This window comes from Talpa occidentalis, unplaced genomic scaffold (assembly GCF_014898055.3).
Source record: "Talpa occidentalis isolate TD23 unplaced genomic scaffold, MPIMG_talOcc4v2.1 talOcc4.5, whole genome shotgun sequence".
NCBI classification, from domain to species: domain Eukaryota; kingdom Metazoa; phylum Chordata; class Mammalia; order Eulipotyphla; family Talpidae; genus Talpa; species Talpa occidentalis.
Window position 1 is genome coordinate 79,411,194 of NW_023604861.1, and position 21,008 is coordinate 79,432,201.

Below are 21,008 nucleotides of genomic sequence, written 5' to 3' on the forward strand. Positions count from 1 at the left end.
TTCTATTACACAGTGGTCCAATCTACCAGAAGACTCATTTTTGTCCCTCCAAATATATCCAATGTCATATTCCCCTCAGAAGTACTGTTTTAAAGTGTGGTCAGACCATTGAAACAACAGCTTGTCATCTATAGACTCCAAATTCATTTAATTTTTGGCAGCTGACTTTTCAAGAGCTCCCACTGATTTTCTCCACTTGTCAGTGTTAGGTATATAGCAAAATACAGAGAACAGTAAATGTGAATGGTTTCACCAAGTGGAATTATGTTTTCAGAGGACAGATTTTATAGGACTCAAGGCTTCTGAGGGTTATATCGATTCAATGAAATAGTAGGAGAGTAGATTTGACTGTGATCTTTGTATTGACTTATGATATCCCCATAATTTGCTTTCTCTAGACTTTAGGGGAAAAAGCACAAAAAGATTTTTCCATCTAATATAAAAACTACAGTTAGATTCCATGACTATTTTGAATAGGTCATTATATCACATCAGTTAGGTTTTTTGGTTGCAAACAACAAAATTCAAACCTGGATAACATGAACAAAAGTGAATTTACTGAAAGGTTATAAAGTAATTCATAAAGCTCTAAGAAGGAATCAAAGAAGGAATCACATCTCACAACAGACTCCCTTCCAAGAGAGAAATGCTATTATGACTCATTTCCATTGGTTAGTCTTTTTCTGTTCTTAAACATCATATAAATGGGGTCATAGAGTTGGTTTCAAGCCTATTTTACTCAACATAATGTTCATGAGATTTGTCTGTGTTTGTAAGTCCCTGATTTCATTCCTTTGTATTGTTGCATAGTATTCCATCCTACAGATATGGCATAATGCTTATCATTCCTCTTTTTGATGGATATTTATGCTGTTTCAAAAATTTTGCCATTATGATTAAAACTATGAAGGTTCTTGCACAAATCTTATTATGAACATATATTTTTCATTTCTTCAAGGCAAATATAAGAAATGAAATAGTGGGCCAGAAGGTGAATGCAGGGCCTCCCCGGTGGCACGGCGGGTTGAGCACTATGCTGTGAAGCTGTCTGCAGCCTCTGCAGCATGAATTCGATCCCCGGCTGGCCAGGGAGAAACCCACATGGCATGGCAGACCTCTCCTGTCTTGCCCGCTGCTCCCCTCAGCAGTGTCTCTGGTCCATCTGCCTGTTCTGCTCCCCACTCTCTCTGGTGAATTCTCCCACCCTCCTGTACCTCTGAACTGTACCCCAGTTCTTGTATAAATAAATAAATCTTTAAAAAAAAAGGTGAGTGTATGTTTAAACTTGTGGGAAACTGACAAATAGTTTTCCACAGAATATGTACCATTTTATTTTTTTTTTAAGATTTATTTATTTATTTATGCATACAAGAACTGGGGTATAGGCCAGAGGTGAATGAGATGAGGATTCACCAGAGACGGAGTGGGGAAAAGGACAGGTAGATTGACTGAAATACACTGCTGAGGGGAGCAGAGGGCAAGACAGGAGAGGTCTGCCGCACCACGTGGATAGCTGCCTGGCTGGGGATAGAACTCGTGCTGCAGTGGCTGAGGATAGCTTCATGGTGCTGGGTTTTAACCCCTTGCGACACCAGGGAGCCCCTGTACCATTTTAAACACCCATCAGCAATGTATGAGAGAATGTCAGTGGTCTTATATTTGGTGCTATCAGTTCTTTCATTTTAGCCATTCGCGTAGGGGTAACTCATTGTGGTTTTAAGTCACATTTCTTTTATGACAATCCATGTTGAAGATCTCTGCCTGAACGTATTTTATTTTAATCTTTTGTCTAATCTCATTTCCACCTTTAAAATATGTTTTCTCTTTGAATCTAAGAAATATTTTGTTTACAGCCTGACCACATGATTAAATTTCAGCCTCCTATTTATTCTTTTAGCTCTTACCTTTCCACAGCATTCCTAACTAAGAATTTGGCTTTTGAGTATTTAGTATGGACTGTGGGATACTGTGACAGTATTTTCTTATTAAAAATAATGCCCAGTTCTTTCTTTGACGGTATTTAAATTTGCCATCCCGGGTTCTTATAGTCAAATATATTGATAACGTCCCATGCGTGTTCTCTGACACTTGGGTGTAATTATGGTGAACTTTGAATTCCCATCTTAAGGTCAGTTATTAACTATTGATGGATTCCCCTTTTCTCCTCTTAATGCTAAAGTATTCATACTAACCAAGACAGATGGGAGCTGCTAAGGAGTTTTTCAATGCCATTGCTGTGTAAGCTGTCTTTTGCTTCCCTCGTGTGAGAAACTCAAAGCCCTTTTGTAGAGAAGATCATTTACTCAAAGTACAAAAAAAAAAAAAAAAAAAAAAAAAAAAACACTCCTCCATCCATTCTCTAAGTTCTTGTTTTCAAAACCCCATATACTTGTTCTGGAAAACAGTTTTCCCTTTGTGAAAGATGAGAAAATGGCATCTTCGACAACAACCTTGGCTGACTCACTTTGGAACCAAATGGGATCCGTGTGTAAGAAGGATGTCTAGGACCTCCACCTCTTGGACAAGTCACCCTGACAAACAATGGCACTGTTTTTGGATTTCCCAGGAGGCGGAAGAGTGCCCTCTGAGATTTATAAACACATCCATAATAAATGGGAGGCTGAAGTTTAAACTGTTATGGAGCCTCCTCTGCTGTGCCGCCGAGGTCTCCTGTGATTTAGAGAGGTGACATTTACTGTGTGCAGACCTATTATTCAGAGTGACTGTTTGTGTATAGACAATATTTTAAAATGGCTTGCTGTAGATGAAAAATTCTTATTAAGTCAGAAAAACAGTTTAAGTAGGTAACACTCTCTCAGTTTAGTCTGCTATAAGTCTTACTGTCTTGCCACATGGAAAGTGCTTGGGGTGGGAGGTAGTGACACCGCACAGGCACTGGCTAAAATACTCCAGAGAAAACAGGATCAGGGCTTCAGCTAGGACCATGGAACTAACTGTATGTCTGAAGTTAAACTCGTAGGCATTGCTGTAGCTTTTCTCCCTTCAGAGCAGTTTTCCTTTAGTATGAGTGCCAACTATGGACCAACCAATAGCATAAGATAGGAAGCGCATCAGGAGTCTAGAAACTGGGGTAGCAGGTTCTAGTAGTTTTATCTCCTAGATGTTCCTTAAAACCCCTGAATCTCAGTTTTTCTAATGTGCAAAATTTAATAATTCAATGAGATGATTTCTAAAATCTCTGTTCAGACCCCGGATTGACAGAAATACACTGCTGAGGGGAGCAGCGGGCCGGCGAGATAGGAGGGGTCTGCCACGCTATGTGGGTTGCTCCCTGACCGGCTGGGGATCAAACTCCAACAGTTTCATAGTGCTGCACTTAACCCCCTGCGCCACCAGGGAGGCCCTGCGTTGCTTTTTCTTAAGAGAAAGTGCCTGTCAGTTCTGAATGGTGCATGATACTTGATAATCCACCAATAACACTCCCATATGCACTTTTTTTCCCAAATAAATACCACAGCCATCCTGAGAAGGAGGTAGAGCAATTATTGTGCCATTACTTCAAATGAGAGAAGAAGGCTTGGAGAGGATCAGAACTAGGTCCAAGATCTCATGGCTGGAAGGAGCCTAAACCCTACAGGTCACCTCTTAGTCTAAGACTCTGTTTCATTGTTTCATCACATTTCTTATATCTCTTCCTGGCCTTTGAGCTCTGGAAATGGTTATAAACAGTCCACCAGGAGAAGATACCAGTTAGAATACAGGGATGAACAAAGGGCAGTCGAGAACAGACACAGTATTCTCAGGAGGCCCAGCCATCTACTTATAATAAAGTCCAAGTTCAGTTTTCTTCTCCCCACAAAGGAGGTGTTGTCCCACCCTACCCCAGCTTCCAGGGACTCTCCCTTGTGCATTGTTGATTGAACTCCATGCTCAACATGGGTACAGCAGACCATCTTTCCTCCTCCCTTTTACTATCTTATTTATTCCAATTTATTGGTTAGCCCCATGTCAGCAAGACTTGTAAATTCTGTAGTAGTTTTACATATTCAGAGGGAGAAATCAGTTAATGATGTGGTTTGTCAATCAAGCAAGGCACCTATTCCATCTTGGATGAGGGCTGTGCCACAGCAGATGAAACAATGTCCTGCTTCTTACAACTTTAACTTAACTAGAAGCTGACATCATAGCACTTTTCACCTAACAAAGTTACAATCTTGTTGTCTCCATCACTATATCTTCATTTTCATTACTTTTCATTGCAGTAGTTATTATTATAAGAACTTGAATATTCTTTCTCTCTCCCAACTATAATGTAAGGGCAGAATTTTGTCTAACTTGTTCACTGCTGTAACTGCATGCCAAGAACAATGCACACTGTAGATGCTCAATAAATATCTATAGAATGAATGAATGAATGAGTGAATGAAGGTGGCCTCCATTTTGTACATTTATTCTCATTCCAGAATTTTTTAATATCAATTAAACACTTCATATTCTGGCAATTTAAACACTAACAAGCTATGGTAATTGTGCTATAGATACAATACTTATAGAATATTTTTTATTCTTTAATCATATTTTTTAATTGAGGTAACATTTGTTTACAAACTGTATATGATATAGGGATTTAAGTTCATTCCTGTTCAGATGGATGTTACAGTGGACAGTGGTCGAGTGGTGCTTTGGTAGTGTGGGATTTTTCTTTCAATTTCAAAAGAAAGAGTAACCTTTTGCTGTCACTGTGCATACCTATGATCATTATTTTGCTGAAAATTATAAATCATATTTTTTGGGATAAGTCCTTTATTCCTCCCTTCACAATCTACTCATGAAGTATTTATTGAAGAATTATTTCCTTTAATGTGATGGCATTTTCTCTGTATTATAAATTCTGTCATAGTAAATTAACATGTAATCATAATGCCAGCTCATTTTTAACATAGGAAAGCATACTGTAGAGAATGGGTGATAAAGTCAAGCATTCAAGTTTTGAATTTTTGCTTCTGCAGAGTAATTGTGCAACTTCACACAAGAGATTTTGTCTCTTCAAGCCTGTTTCTTCATATGCAAAATTAACTGGTTATAATAATATTATCTATACAATGAGTTTGTTGTAAAGATTAACTGAGATAATCCTCCTATTTACTGACACACAGAAAGAACTCAGTAAATGTTAGACTTTACTGCTACTGCATGGTGTTAGAAAAGTATAGCACACAATTAAAATGCAAATAGTAATTATACTATAGTGCTCTGCATTTTTGTTTTATTCGCGTAGTATGCCTGATTGCTTGTGCTAATTTAGCAGTAACGATGTTCAAAACATATGTTTGTTTTTCAAAGAATTAACAATAGACAGACAAAATTATTTGTTGACTTTGGTCTGTTGGAATCCTTTAATAAGGTGTCTTATATGTAGAAAGTACTGTGAATTTCTACAGCTGATTAAAAATATAATTTTCTGAAGAGTCATGGTAAATCTCTTTTCCACAGACACCTTTTAATAAAAAACATAAATTATAAACCTACTGTTATGCAAACAATATTGGCACAACAAGAAAATGATTAAGATGCAGACAGGCTAGGTCAAAAAGACTATAAAAGGACTAATGCACATTGTTTGATTTATATTAAAACAACTGGTCAAAGTTTAGGTAGCATTTTTAATTTTGGGTGTCCACATACTAATGGCCCAAAAGCAAACAGAATTCTTTTTGTAAAAGTAGGAGTTCAATAGAAACCACTAGAGCATGTTAAATCAGTCTACTGCCACTATTTTATAAAAAGTGTTTCAAAATAAAGAGACGAGCAGCTCTGCTTTTAATTTATGGAATAAAGTAACAGCTATTTTCTTCCTTTTAAAACTTGATGCTTCTCAGATGCGGAACACCTTTAGTGATGCTTTGATTTCCCTCACTGGCCACCCTGTGCTCCTCCTCATTTTTTGTCACTATGGTCTTGTGAAAAACAATTTTCATTGGGGAGTTGAAAAAACATTAAAAGAGCATTTCATGTGATCAAACTCCTCAAATGCATGTTGGGGTATTTTGAACCAGTTACAAACTCAAGTGGAACACCCCATTTGGCAGCAACATGATGAGGTCTCGTCTTCACTTGATGGTGTGAAACGACACTCATATAACTTGTTTCCTGATGTCTCACTAAGCCATGAGAACAAATGGAGTCACCTAAAATACAGTGATATAAAACAATAATATACCACATTTTATCCTGGGCCTTGTCACCATTCTTGTGAAGAAACTTATGAAGAACAGGCAGAGGACTGAAATACACTGTTCTTATGAAGAATAAGCATAGGACTGAAATACACTGCTGAGGGAAGAAGCGGGCGTGACGGGATAGGTCTGTCACACCATGTGGGAATCTCCCTGGCCGCCAGAAATCAAACCCATGCTGCAGAGGTTGCAGACAGCTTCACAGCGCTGCGCTCAACCTGCTGCACCACCGGGGAGGCCCCATAAGACTTTTCTTGTGAATGTTTTCCATCTCAAAATTTTGGGAAGACCTAGAAACGTCCTCTATCTGCTGTCACACAATCACAGTCATTATTACCAATCACTACTTGTATTTCTCCTGTGCTCCACTCAATCTACTGCTAGACACTGCCATTGCCTCAACCTTCTTCTCTCTCACAGATCCAAACCTGAGTCTGCAGGACTAGACAGTGAACACATTTAGAAATTATACCCAATTTAGAAGGGACTCTCAGCACAGATGACTGAAACTTCACTGGGTGGTTTGCCTACCTGTACTGACTTCCAGAAGGCTCCTTTGTTCCTTTCTGTTTGAACTTTGGACTTACCTTGTCAGTTTTCCAGAAACATATCATCACTATTGATTTCCCACACAAACTTATGATGATAGCATTGGTATCACTGGAATATGTCCTTTTTATTGAGTTTCATTAATACCTCATAAGAACCAGTATATTAAAATGAAACATCTAGTAAATACATTGTTTTGATCAGCTAATACCATAATGGTGCTGTATAACAAACCATCCCAAACTCAATAGATTAAAAAAAAAATCTGTAATTCTCATTTATGTATCTGCTGTTGCAGTGGCAGGGGAGAACAGGTGGCTTATTGACTGATCCAGTCTGTGCTCAGCTGGGCATGGCTTCAAATTAAATATTGGGTTCAAATCTTCTATGTGTGTGTCTCAGCCTCCTTGAATTAGTGAGCCAACCAAGGCATTATTTTCTCATTGTGATGACAAAAGTTCAAGAATGGAAACTAAACTATGCCCGTACATTTCAAATCTCTGCTTATGTTCTGTTTGCTAATATCCTATAGGAAAGACTTATATTCATGTTCAAGCTCAATGGATGGAGAAGTGTCTCCTGTCTCTGGCGGAGGAGTTATATAGTCATATGGTAGAGGATGTGGGTGCAAGAGTAGTGAAAGAGGGGCCTTCCTAGTGGCAAAAGTGGTTAGTTAAGACACAGCACTACGAACTATCCACAACCACTGCAGCACAAACTTGACCCATGTGGCACAGAAGACCTCTCCTGACTCACCCCTGTGGCTCCCCTCAGCAGTGTATTTCAGTCAATCCTCCTCTTCTGTCCTCCACTCTGTCACTGGTGAATCCTCTCACCCCCCTACACTTCTGGCCTGTACCCCAGTTCTTGTATGCATAAATAAATAAATATTTTTTTTTAAAAAAAGAGTAGTGAAGGATTGGGAACCATAACTCAATCTACTATATGCATTATGGACCTAAGTTACATCATCAATTTAATGGTGCATTCTTTTTAAAAATTGAATCAATGTTGGTTTATAATACTACATGTGATTCAGAGATACAAGATCACACCTTTTCAGATGTACATTCCCGCTCTACGCCCATCACCCAGGCAACCATTGTCTTCCACCATAATTCATTGGGATCCCTTAGTCTTTAACTTTATGATGTATAATGCACAGAGATAGAAAGTGCCTTATAGAATAGTTTCATTTATTTTAATTCAGTAACCATTCACAGAGAACCTCCTCTACATAATGCACTGATCTAAAGGTAAAGATAAACACTATGTGTTAGGTACCTGGCACCTGAATGAATAAGGTTGGCAGCCAGATGGGACTCATTCTAAATGTTGATTGGGTCAAGACTTGTGATTGTCCAACATACCCAGGAGACATGCACTGACTAGTTGTCTTTTTGTTTTCCTTTAAACTTTGTTGATTAAAAAAAAAAACAAAGAAATACATATTAATTTACAAAACTGGAAAGTGTATCTATGCATAAAGAAGAAAATGCATTCATACTTATCACCCATAAGTAGCAATTATATTCTCTAACCCAAAACCTAGATCAGTAGAGATAAATAAATAACTAGATAGTTGATTTGCTGATTGAACACAGAGGAATGTATTCAATCTTTTATGCATTATATCATGCATATAGTAAATATCAGGAAATATTCATCTCAAAGTATAACATTAATGATGCCTAATAGTCTGTCAAACTAATATAGAAAGTTTTATTCACTAATCTATTGAAAAATAGCAAAATTTCACATTTTTCTACCACAAACAATTATAATATTGGTTCCGCATCTCTGAAACCTGGAGCAAATAATGCTGGAAATGAAATCACTTGACCTGTGTGGTATTTATGTTTAATGCATATTGTGAGATTGCTCACATGAAAGTTTGTGCAAAATACACCCACTAGATGTGCACAAGGCTATCTTTCCCTTATAACCCATCTACCTGGGGGATTTTCAGTTTCTTAAAAACAACTAAACAAAAGTTCTTAGCTAAAGGCTGGGTTAACTTGAGGGAAATACCTAGTATCAAAAAACAAAGGGAGTGTGAAAGGATTACCTATAGGGTTCTTAAGAGAGAAGTTTCAATTTTCCAAGTTTGTAAAGCAAAAATCCAAGGTCTATTTCTAGGTTCTAAATTGGGAGAAGTCATCTAAAGGGAGCAGGGAAGAGATTATGTGGGAAGCAAGGGAAATAAAGGTACCGTTCAATTAGACAACTAAAATACATCTCCAGAGGAGAGGGAAGGCCATGGAATCCTAAATTTAAAACACAGTTGAAAACTACATAGAAAAAAAAAGACTTTCTAGGATCGGTCATTAAAATATGTAAGGTGGGGCCTCCCCGTTGGCGCAGTGGTTGAGCGCTGGATTGCAAAGCTGCCTGCAGCCTCTGCAGCAGCGGTTCAATCCCCCGCCACCGCCAGGCGAGGGTCCCACATGGCTCGCAGACCTCTCCTGCCGCCCGCTGCTCCCCTCAGCAGTGTACCTTGTCAGTGTGCCTGTTCTGCTCTCTGCTCTGACTCTGGTGAATTCTCTCACCCTCTCGCACTTCTGACTGTACCCCGTGCTTGTACAAATAAATAAATAAATCTTTAAAAAAAATAAAATAAAATATGTAAGGTGGGGAAAGCTGGGAGGCAAACTACAAAATCAAACAACTCTGTACAAAGGAACATGAATGTGCAAACCCAATTCTTCCTTCTAGAAGTTCTAACCAAAAATGCCGATTTCAGATGGGGAAAGATATCCAGTCTTCAAACTGCAAATTAGAACGAAAAGCACAATTGACAAGTCTTGTAAGGCAAACCTATGTGTATGAGGCAACTTGTTGATTCAATTAATAGAAAAACAAACCCAAACTGATTGTTTCCATATTTTACAACCTTAAAACAAATACAATTTAATCATCAATTCACCATCCATTCTACCAGCCTTCTTTTCTAAGGCAGTAGGAAGACTGAGTCATTATAACATTGTTTTTAGGTTTCTTACTTCCCCTCTCTCCTTTTCCCCTACTTTCTGTTATATTTGACTTTCTGGAGAAAGAGTTCAGCAATAAGAAAACACACTCTAATGCTCATATACTCAGTGTTTATAGTTTCGCTGATCCATTGTGCATTGTGTGCTGGCTTCCTATTAGGCATCTAAGCACCCAGGACACAGAGTGAAGAAAGCAAACGTAGCCCCTTCTCTCAGGGAGCACAGACCCTAAGAATCTTAGAATCCAGATGACTGTGTTCAATTCATTTTTCAGCTTAGCTTCCCACATCATACACAATCACAACTGAAGAAAATAAGAACTGACCATCTCTTCTATCAGCTGATAGACAAAGACTCGGCATCTGAAGCAAGAAAAACACATATTAGAAACTGACAGTTTGGAAAAGATTTTCGATTTTAAGCAATAAGGAATAAAGCCACATCATATGGGATTTAAATGGAAATTTGAATTATCCACGATGTCAAATTCTTTGAGCAATGTAGTCAAGAATTGCTTATTTAAAGGTAGAGAGAAAAAGGCAAGGGCACAGTGGCCTTTGCCTATTACCCCCTTGTATGCTAAGTAACCTTGACCACTTCCTTCTATGATTCTCAATAGCTTAATGCATCATAGCAACACCTACTTCCTATACCTCATTGAGCTGATATGAGAATCAATAAAAATACTATACAAATAGAATTCATTATGTTAGCATCTTTTGATAGTTAAGAACACCACGAATTTAAATTCTGGGACTTCAAAACCAAATTTTAGAAAAGAGCTCCTTGATGCTTGCTCCCATACAAAGGAGACATTCTCATTTACAGGGCTCTATTTTAGGCATGTGCCAGAGATGCTGGGGCTGTTACTCGAGCATTCAAATCAAAGCTTCCTTGACAGCAAACTTCAGCTGCCAGCATTTACTTTAGAATATTCTCCCAGATCACTGCAAACTAGCATTACAAACAGTCACAATGTAGAGATAAGAAGCAATGAGGAAGGGAAGGAGAGAGGAAAAGAAAGAGGGAAGGAAAGAAACTGGAAAGAAAGAATAAGGAAGGAAGAAGAGAGTAAAAAATGAAGAAAAGAAAAAATTCTGGGATTTCAAATAATTGGTTTAACTTTGACGAGGCTCTAATTCATTTAATCAATATTTTCATCCATGCAGGTCTAAAATGATATGAATCAGTTTTCTTATCCCTCTGTCTCTATCTTCATCTCTTTCACTGAAAATAGGATAACAGAGTCCTTTCTGGAACCCTGGACCTGGATGGGTGCCCTAGTCACATGATTGCTGGAGCTGTGGGACTCTGTTGGAGGGAGATACACTCTTTGCTGTTGGCCAGAGAGAAGTGTCGCTGTGGACAGATCTCCGAAATGATGTCTTCCTTTGAGCTCTCTTTGCTGACCATCTGAGTGGTTTCTGACTAGTTTGGCATGTTGCTAGTTAAAATTCATTCTTTTAAAGCCCAGATAGCATCCACTTAGCTCCTCTCCTCTGAACTTTCGTCATTCATTATTAACAATGAAAGCCAAAGTGCATGAAACAAGTTCAGCCCTATCTGTTTCTGGCATAAAAGTGATGTCTTGGCATATTAGCGGGACACCGCTCTATCTTACGTGAAACGAGGCCGGGCCCACAACAAAGCTACCGTCTCTCAGCGCCTAATAGGATCACCTACTTCAAATGGGAAACTTCCTTCTTTGAAATATTTGTTGAGCTTTCATAAACCTATGAAGATTCTCAAACTCAAACAAAACCTTCTAGGCTTTGGTGCAAGCTCCGACTCTAAAGAGCTTTCTGTTCCATAAACCAGTTAATGGATCTGGGTCCCCAGCCCCAGCAGATGGGGGAAGCAAGGGGGCGGCATGGAAGGACGAGCTCGCTTTCCACTTTCTCTTTCTGATACAAAAATAAAAGTCATCTGGTCTTGACTGCAGAAAATGAATCATATTAAGCATTTTAAAAGCACTATTCTTTTTGTGAGACCTAATTTCAGACCGATTAACACTTTAATATGAAACAGAAGCACATCATTTCATTAGGAGACAAAATAAGGCCTTTCAGCTACCATATGTTGTCTCTTCTTATACAAAAAAAAAAAAATCTTTTGAAACCTTAGGTAGTAGGTTGAACTATAAGAGGTTATGCAGATTTGGCACCACCACCCACCCCAGGTGAGCGGATGCTACACTGAAGAGCCACACCATCATAAATTTCTTTTCTGGCAATGCTCTGCTCAGTAACAGAGGACCTGGCTGCTGCCTTAGAAAGCTGATGGGGAAATAGTCTTTTGTGAAAACAGAAATCAAAAAGATCTTTCAGTATGTTCTTAAGAATGTCTATGGTGACACAAAGAGCAAAGAGACACTTTGTACCACAGATTTCACAGATTACTTATTTATTAAATAGATGAAACAAAATTATAGCTGTCCCTTTTCAATATTTAAATTTTTTTAATGATAATGCCTTTAAAATGCACAGAACATGAATGCAGGAGCTGGTGTGATAGGAGAGAGCCTTATTGCACATAATTAACAGACACATAATGTCTGGTAACTAGTAATTTCCTTCTAGCTGAGTAAGGAAATAATTTAATCATGTTGATCAAATGAATCCCAGGGGCCCAGTGTAACATTATGCCTAAAAAAAAAAAAAAACCTGCATTAACTGATAAAAGACGACTTGGTTAAAAAAAAAAATAACACAGCTTCCAACCTTGTTTTGGTATCCTTAGTAGTATTTAAAATCCAAGTCTGATTTTTTAATCTGACACTTCAGGAACATTATTTTCCAACACTGACAGAGGCTACAAATATTGGCATGATACACTTTTCTAGAAATGGCTAAACCTAAGTGTTGCAAGATGTATATTTCCCTCACCAATGAAAATAGCTCTCCCACCCCTGCGGGTGTGCCTGTGTGTGTGTGTATATGTGTGTGTGTGTGTGTGTAGGGGTGCACGGCAGGGGAGCAGTTAGACCACACATCTATTTTCTTTTTTAAGAATCTTTTTCTAGAAACTAAAAATAGACTCTCATTGCTTTTCTGAAAACTCTATCTTAATATTCAAAACAGGCCAAGAGGAGGTTTTTATTCCAAATCATTCTCCCAAATACATTTTCTTCAGTAGAGTCTATGCCAGTTTGATAGACTGGGGTTGCCTTTCAAAATCTTTTGTGGTTTTACCCATTGTTCTTTCGAACTACTAAGAAAAGGCAGTGAGCCACTTTCATGCTATCTGAAGTCAGCCCTCTGTAATGAGGTGATATAATTTAACACTTACCGTAATACATTTTATCCATCTATTGTTTGCTAAATAATTCCTGCAATAACACTTTTATTCTTTCCATAATTCTTCAGGGCAATGCTGGAGGAATAATATTTTTACTGCAGTGATTGATGACAGGTCCTGGTGCTATACAGCCCCCATGAACGGAGGTTATTGATAAGCATCAGGAAGATTGGGGGGAGCGAGGGGGCAGGAAAAGCGGCCAGAGGCCTGTGCTGTGTGCAAAGAACATCAGGGATCAGAGGGTTAATACCATTTTATGAGGTTGTAAAAATCTACCCCAAGATTCTTGTGTTAGCAATATTCTTTGTGTAAGATGTATGTTATTAAAACAAGTAGCAGCATCTGAATTAAAGTGACAGTATGATGGATGACTACTGAAGGGGAATCGGAGCCGTTTGCAGCATTTTGGGCTAGATGTGGGAATTCAGCCTCAGAGGCAAGGAGCTTGGCAGACACATTGATTCCAGGCTGACGCATGTTCATAAATATGCCCCCAGAGAGGTGTGGCCTAGCAGAATTTACAAAATTATGTTCATGAATTATTTAACATTTATTTATGGATGCTATATTTAAACAGTATTTGCCAAGGCGAATGGACCATAGCTTACAGAGTGATCTTTAGATAATGCAAATTCTGCACAAGGCAGAGGTGGTGGGTGACTTGCCCAGTGATGCTAAGCCTATCAAAACTATATTAGAGGAGATGAGTCCACTGACGGCGGCGCTGCCCCTCTGAGACTGGAGGTGTTTCCCTAATATAGCTAAGGTCTAGAAAAAGCTTGAGTGAGAGAGGAGAGGTCAAAGAGGATGTTTCCTTTTGGGAATTCAGTGACATCAAAAGCACAAACATGTTTGTGTTAACGCTGATTCAAATTTTTACATAATAGCAAGTTTTTCTAGTCACACTATTACTATTGCTTTTGAGAATTATAGGCTGTAATACTACCAGTTTATGGTAAAGAAAACATTTAGAAATCGCTCTAACATAGACACCTCTCTAATCATTCAAACATTAAGAAGTCAAAGTTGTGACTGGCAAATGTGTATGGCAGAGACCCTAGCACCCCCAACCGTTGCATTTGCTCCCTCAATTTCCCCATTCTCCCTGCAGCTAGTCTGGGCCTTGTGACTAGTACTTGTCAATGAACATGAGTGGAAGTGGCATGTGCCACTTCTGAACCCAAGGCTTCATAAGTTTTGTATTATCTCTCTTCTCCTAGCTGGAGAAGATGAAGGGACCATATATTAGAGAAAGTTCAGTTAAAAGATGATGGAGCCTCCAAAAACTCAGCCCTGTGTTCGTTGCTGAGCCTGCTCAGGATGCATAGTATCACTCAGAAATTACGGTTGGGTTCGGTTGAATCATTTTGATCTGGGCATTGGTTTTTGCTGTGGCATAACAAAGATGGTCTTGACCAATGACCCAGGGGAGGGTTACTCATGCCGCCTTGCTTGATGCTTGCGTCAGAATGTAAATCAGCACATTGCTCACTTCAAAAGTCTTGGGCCTCCCCGGTGGCGCAGCGGTTGAGCGCTGGGTTGCGAAGCTGCCCTCAGCCTCTGCAGTGCCGGTTCGATCCCCTGCTGCTCCCCGGCCACCAGAGGAAGGTCCCGCATGGCGCGCAGACCTCTCCCGCCGCTTGCTGCTCCCCTCAGCAGTGTACCTCGGTCCTTCTACCTGCTCTGCTCCCGCTCTGGCTCTGGTGAATTCTCTCACCCTCCCGCGCTTCTGACTGTACCCAGCACTTGTATAAATAAATCTTAAAAAAAAAAAAAAAGAAAAAGAAAGTCTTACCATGAAAAGGAACACAGCAGAAGTGGTGATAGAAGTGGTGATGTATTTAATTTGTTTTCTGACACAAACTCCTTAACTAACCACACACAATAAAGAATAGTTCATGGGCATTCTCAAAGCGGCACCGCAGTAGACAACGGTAAATATTCTCAAATCATTCCATCTTATATTTTATTGTTTTGTGTGGATGACATCCACACAATGTTTTAATGTTTCTTTTGACTCTCATTAGGCCCAAGTCTTTCCAGTAAGACTGGAGGAGATGAACACAGGGAAAGAAAAGTGCAATCTAAAATGAACAAGACAATTTTTGTAGGTGACTGCCTTTATGATTGTGTCTTTCTGCTGATTTGAAACCCACCTCCCCTTAAAAACAGAACTTGACTTTTCCATTTATGTTCCTCTTATAGGATGATAGGTATTTTCCTCCTCTAGCAAATCACTGTAAATGTAATAACAACCCAGCCAACGGCATTATCCAAGAATTCCAGGCAACACTAAGCAAGGAGCTAGCAATACCAAGAAAAAATAAAGCAGAGTCTTACTTTATCAGTTCAAGAAAAGGTTCAGTGACAATCAAGGGAGGCAAGGCAAAGAAATTAACTTCCATTTTTCTAAAATGGGAGCGAAGAAACACACACACACACAATTCTGAACAAATTCAAGCATTTCAAAATCACCAGCCAACAGAAATACTGGCAATTAAACTAATCACTTGTTGTCATGTGCTGTAGCTATCATTTAAGTGAGCCCATGCTTTTTTCCTTTAAGTTGATGGTACTGGTATTGTAAAGGGAAGAACTACAATCGCAGAGTCACCCACTTATGATTTTGCCACTCTTAAGCTAAAGTAAAAGCTAAATATGTGATCAACAAACTGATTCTACATGGTATACAGGTATATTCTGAACATTATGTCATGTTTTAGTCTTTTTCTGATTGCAAATTCCCTAGATCTAATGTATGAGCTTGTATAACTTCACACACACATACATGCGCTCACACACACACACATACACACCCCTCTACCTCTATATTTAGAATAGTGCTAGTACATATTAAGGATTTAAAAATTATTGGTGAATGAATGAATAAATCTGTGAATTTGTTTGATTACCCAAAAGGGAACTACTGGATGAACTAACAATTAATTAACAGAGTTTTAACTATGACGCTTCTTGAACATTTCAGATATGAATCCCATATCATTAATCAGACCTTTGAACCAAATGGTACATGAAAATTCCAGAGAACTCTGAAACTTGGTCTAAAGAATTGAATTAAAATAAACTCTTATAAACCTTTTCAGTATTTTCAGAGGGTGTGGTAAGAAATGTTGGAGAATGGGAGATAGAAAAGTGTACAGTGGGCCTCTCTGTTGGCGCAAGGGGCTGGGCAGAGCACTATGAAGCTGTCCACAGCCTCTGCAGCACGAGTTTGATCCCTGGCCAGCCAGGGAGCAACCCACATGGCACAGCAGACCTCTCCTGTCTCACCCACTGCCTCCCTCAGCAGTGTATTTCAGTAGATCTGCCTGTTGTGCTCCCCACTCTGTCTCTGGTGAATCATCTTATCCCCCACACTTCTGTTTTGCACCCCAGTTCTTGTATGCATAAATAAATAAATCTTTAAAAAAAAAGTGTACAGACATGGGAAAACACATAGCTCTTGCCTTAGTTCTGGTCCTCTGGAAGCAAAGCCTGAGGCAAGGATTATAGTGTTTATCCTTATAATTGAGAGGCAGACGATCATGGTGAAGAAGGGGAAAAAGAAAAATAAAGCAAGCATAGATGCAAAGCAGTGCAATGCTCTGAGTACTTAAGTTGACATAGGCTTCACAGGGAACTCTGATGAGATAGGGCAGGCTCCTCATCAGCTCTGTCTGCTAGACACTCAGAAGAAACTACAGAATAGCCCATGGAAGGAGGATATAGAAGATAATTTGCCTCTCTCCCTCCATCAAGTGTTGAATTTACCCCATGGAGAGTTCATTCCTCCCACTTTTGGGCTGTGTGCAAGCCTCTTGGCTGGGGCACGGGCAGTCAGACCGCCAAGTCACCCATATGTGTTGTTTTGTGCAAGTGGAGAAGTGAAGAGATTTCTCATCACTAAGAGAGCTTGGCATGAGGGGTGAGGCCACGCTGTCCTGGGATTTCAGTTCTGACTACTGTCAACTCAGGAGCCCAGCAAAGTCATCAAAAGTACAGTGGGATAAGAGGCAAGAAGCACATTTATAGAAAAACAGGCAGATGAGTCTGAGAAAGTACCCAAGGCTTGTATTAAGTGTAGCTCTCCAAGGTCTTACATATATTTATACCTAAAGATTCCAAGGCAAACATTTTTGTTCGTGTTATTTTCCACAATGACCTCTAGCTGGTCTCCTAGTTTTTTCCCCATTATCCTGTTCCCCTTGCCCCTTGATTCAGTCCTCACCTCTCCCGTGTTTACTGCTCCATCCTGCTCTTTGTGGGATCTAATGCTGAAAGCTAAGTCTGCTCTGTAACCAGCAATGTTATTAGATGACTATTCTACCTCTCTTTTCAGATGTTGAGAACAAATGACATCCTTCCACCAAGACTCCCACTCATCCTCTCCAATCACATGCCCCTCTCCTTTCTGTGCTCACATGCTTATCTTTTTTTATTCAGATGTTTGTTACCATCCAATATTCCCATAATTATGCATGTGGATTTGTGCATGTATGTTACACATGTGTAGTGTATAGCATACTAATTCTCAGTTCCCTTAGGACACAACTGTGAAGGAAAGTGGAAGCTAGTAAAATAAGTTGTAATTTTGGTGTCTAGCAAACCTGAGTTCTTCAGGCTTCCTTTGCTTCATGCTATTATAGTTCATCTCTGGTTCACCATTCAGAATCTTCCCTCTAATGTAAAACTGCTGTGCTCATACATTATTTGGTTTTGGTAAAAATTGTCAAAGACAATATAAACACTTATACATAACAAGGTGTCTAGAATACAGCAAGTGTGTAATAAAGGTTAATTTTCAAAAGTCCTTGTTCACTTTTTTTGTATTCCTCCCTCTCCTAAAATAAACGCAATGTAATATTGGAGAATGCTTGCAGTACTTACTACATACAAGACACTATTCTTAGCACTTGATACGAGTTTATTTATCTAATTCTATTAGGCAGAGAAGATTTTTATTTAACATTAGCACTTGCTCCATGCCAGAGACAGAGCTACTATTCAATTATTTTAATCCATGTAACAAACTCGTGAGATTAGTCATCATCATCCCCAATATCCAAAGGTGAAAACTGAGAGACAGAGAGGTTAAATATCATACCAAAATTATATTTCTAGTAAGATCTGGTTATATTTCTAGTAGAAATTATATTTCTAGTAAGATCTACCATCTGGTTCCAGAAACTTCTACATAGTAGGTATATTATAAAAGAACACGTAAAGAATAACTCTTTTCTATGCTTAAGAGTTTTTATTACTTTTAGATAAATAATACTCAACTAGAAATCCTTGGGCCAACACTGAGTCTCATTTGTATATTGACCAATTGACTCAATAGATCAGTTTTTAGCTATTGCAACCCAGTTCTGGTAGTAGATGGCAGGAGTCAATTAAACAAAGCTAGCACTAATCACCACCCAAGAATGATATAACATTTGCACAGTGACCAGAGAAAATGAGAGTTAACACTTATTTTTGAAACTATTTTCATTACCATATTGCCGTTCACATCCTTTACTGTATGAGATTGCTTCTCAAAGGTTTTTGCTTTTATAGAGAACTCTTTGGATATTCCACAAGCCCCATCAGAGTCCACTCTGTGTGTGTGCATGTGTGCACAGGGAGAAGGGGATGATAAAATAAAATTCTTTAAGTTCATAAAAAGTATAGCCACGAGGATAATGAAAGAGAACATTTTCACAATAAAGTGCAATGTTAGTGTTATTGATGCTCACCTTGCAAATGAATCGAGATTGGGACCAGTCCCAGGCCTCCATGATTTCATGAACCACCAAAGAATGTTCATACAGTGTTGAGCACATTCCAATATCCAGAGAACAAAAGTGAGCACATATTAAAAATATGAAAAATTAGATTTTTAGTTAAGGCCTCAGTGGAATCAGATAAACTTTCTATATCATATCCCTCTTCCCTGTCTTCCCTCAGGCAAGAGTGAGAGACCCTAAGCTCTACCTAACCTTATCATCATCTTAGAGGATACACTATTCTTCCACTTATGTCATATTTCATACAGACATAGCTGTGAGCAAAAATGCTTCACATTCCAGAGCAATGTTATTTTGGCCTTATCAGTGTCCATCAGAGAAGTTATTTGACTCAGGTAAGAGCAGGAGAATTAGGAGAGCCCTTCCTGAAGTTAACACTATTCCAGTTGGTTTAGGGTAGATATTAATCAAATCTGACCTCTTACAAATGAAAAGGAAATAATCCTTTGTGGCATGGCATGCATTTTTCCAACCCTGGGGTCTTTCTCCTTAGTTTTGATATTTATGTATTTGAAGGAGATATTAGCAGGTTGATATTAATTTTAAGAGGTCACATTTCTCCCTCAAACCAAATTCTAGTGAAAAAAACCACAGCTGTCTGATAAGGATACTGCCTTTCATTGCTCTCACCAGGGTCTAATTATCCTTGAATGACAAGCTTCAGGTACATTCCCCTGTGATGAACCTTCATTCCTTTTCATCTTTTTTTTTTTTTTCTGTTGAGGGTTTTTGCCCTTCTTTCCCAGTAAGCTGTGCCTTTGGCAAAATTGTGGGGCAGACAGGAAGTGGGGAGACAAACCACATCCCAGGCTCTGCCTTCAGCAAGTGAAACAAAAGGTTCATTCTGCCTTTGAGATGTTCTTGGTTGGCTCTTCGGCCTTACCCATTGCCAGAGATCATCAACCTGGGCTTGCTCTTCTCATCACTGTGCTCATAAAGAGCTCAGTGCCTTCCCGAGACTAACATGGTGTTGGCTTACATGCCTTAGCCTGCCTAAAATTGGCTCAATATAGCAGGTGTGAAATGAGGAACTGGACAATAAAGAGAAGCAAATCTCTCAGAACCACCATTTTTTGTTAGCAACTAATATGTGAAGCAAGTAAGAGAAATAGAAGGTTTGGATTTACTTAAATTCATCACCAGTATGCAAGGAAAACAATTGGGGAAGAAAAATAGTACCACCTTGGATGGAACTCTTTGAATCTCTTTGAATCAAAGCTATGAATTATAGAAAATCATGACTAATTTCAAAAACATTTCTTAAAAATTTGGACATGAATGCCCATGAGTTCATTATGAGATTGTCATTTATGAATTTATCAAATGGAATATCCTGATAAAATGGCATATAAACTATATATACAATTACATGAAAAAAACATAAAATTACGTATATATTCCTGTTTTAATTCATTATAATATCTAGGTGCAAACAATGCCATATTTATTATTTTTTAAAATATCAAATTAAGTTTCCTTCCTTGAAACTCCCCTTACTAAGATGGTCACTGATTTTGAAGACATCTGCTCATCTTGCTTTTTCCAAAACCTTCCAAGGTATTCCAGCATCAGCGCCATGCTATCTGCAACTAATTCACTTAGAGCTGCCCTCAACAGTGTCCCAAGATCACTAGCATAGTTCCCAACCTCCTGTACACATATTCCTTCAGATGGCCTGTCTCGAGTTCCTACGTAGAAACAGGTTCAGTCTCTCACAGCAGATTCAAGATTGCCTTCTTGCAGGTTACCACAATCTTCAGTTAAGATTGTATGATCCAATTATTTATGGCTACTGTAACAAGTTACTCCAAAACTTAAAATAGCAATTTATTAATTCCTTTCATGATTTTTGTGGGTTGAGAAGGTTCATGAGTGTTTCTTGTTTGGGGTCTCACATGGGGTTGCACTGACATGATGACTGAGCTGCTATCACAGAGGGCTCAGCTGGACTGTATGTCCAAGATGACTTCCTCCCACAGCTGGTAAATGACACTGGTTGTCATCTGGGAGCTCAGTTGTGGCTGTCAACCAGACCACCAACATATGGCTTCTCCATGCCTTTTGGGATTCTCATAGCATGGCAGCTTTGTTCTGAAAGAGAATGTTCTAAGACTAAGTATTCCAAGAGGCAGGAGAATGACTAGCAAATCAGCTGCCAGGCCAGTTAAGAGGTATGAGAGGAAATG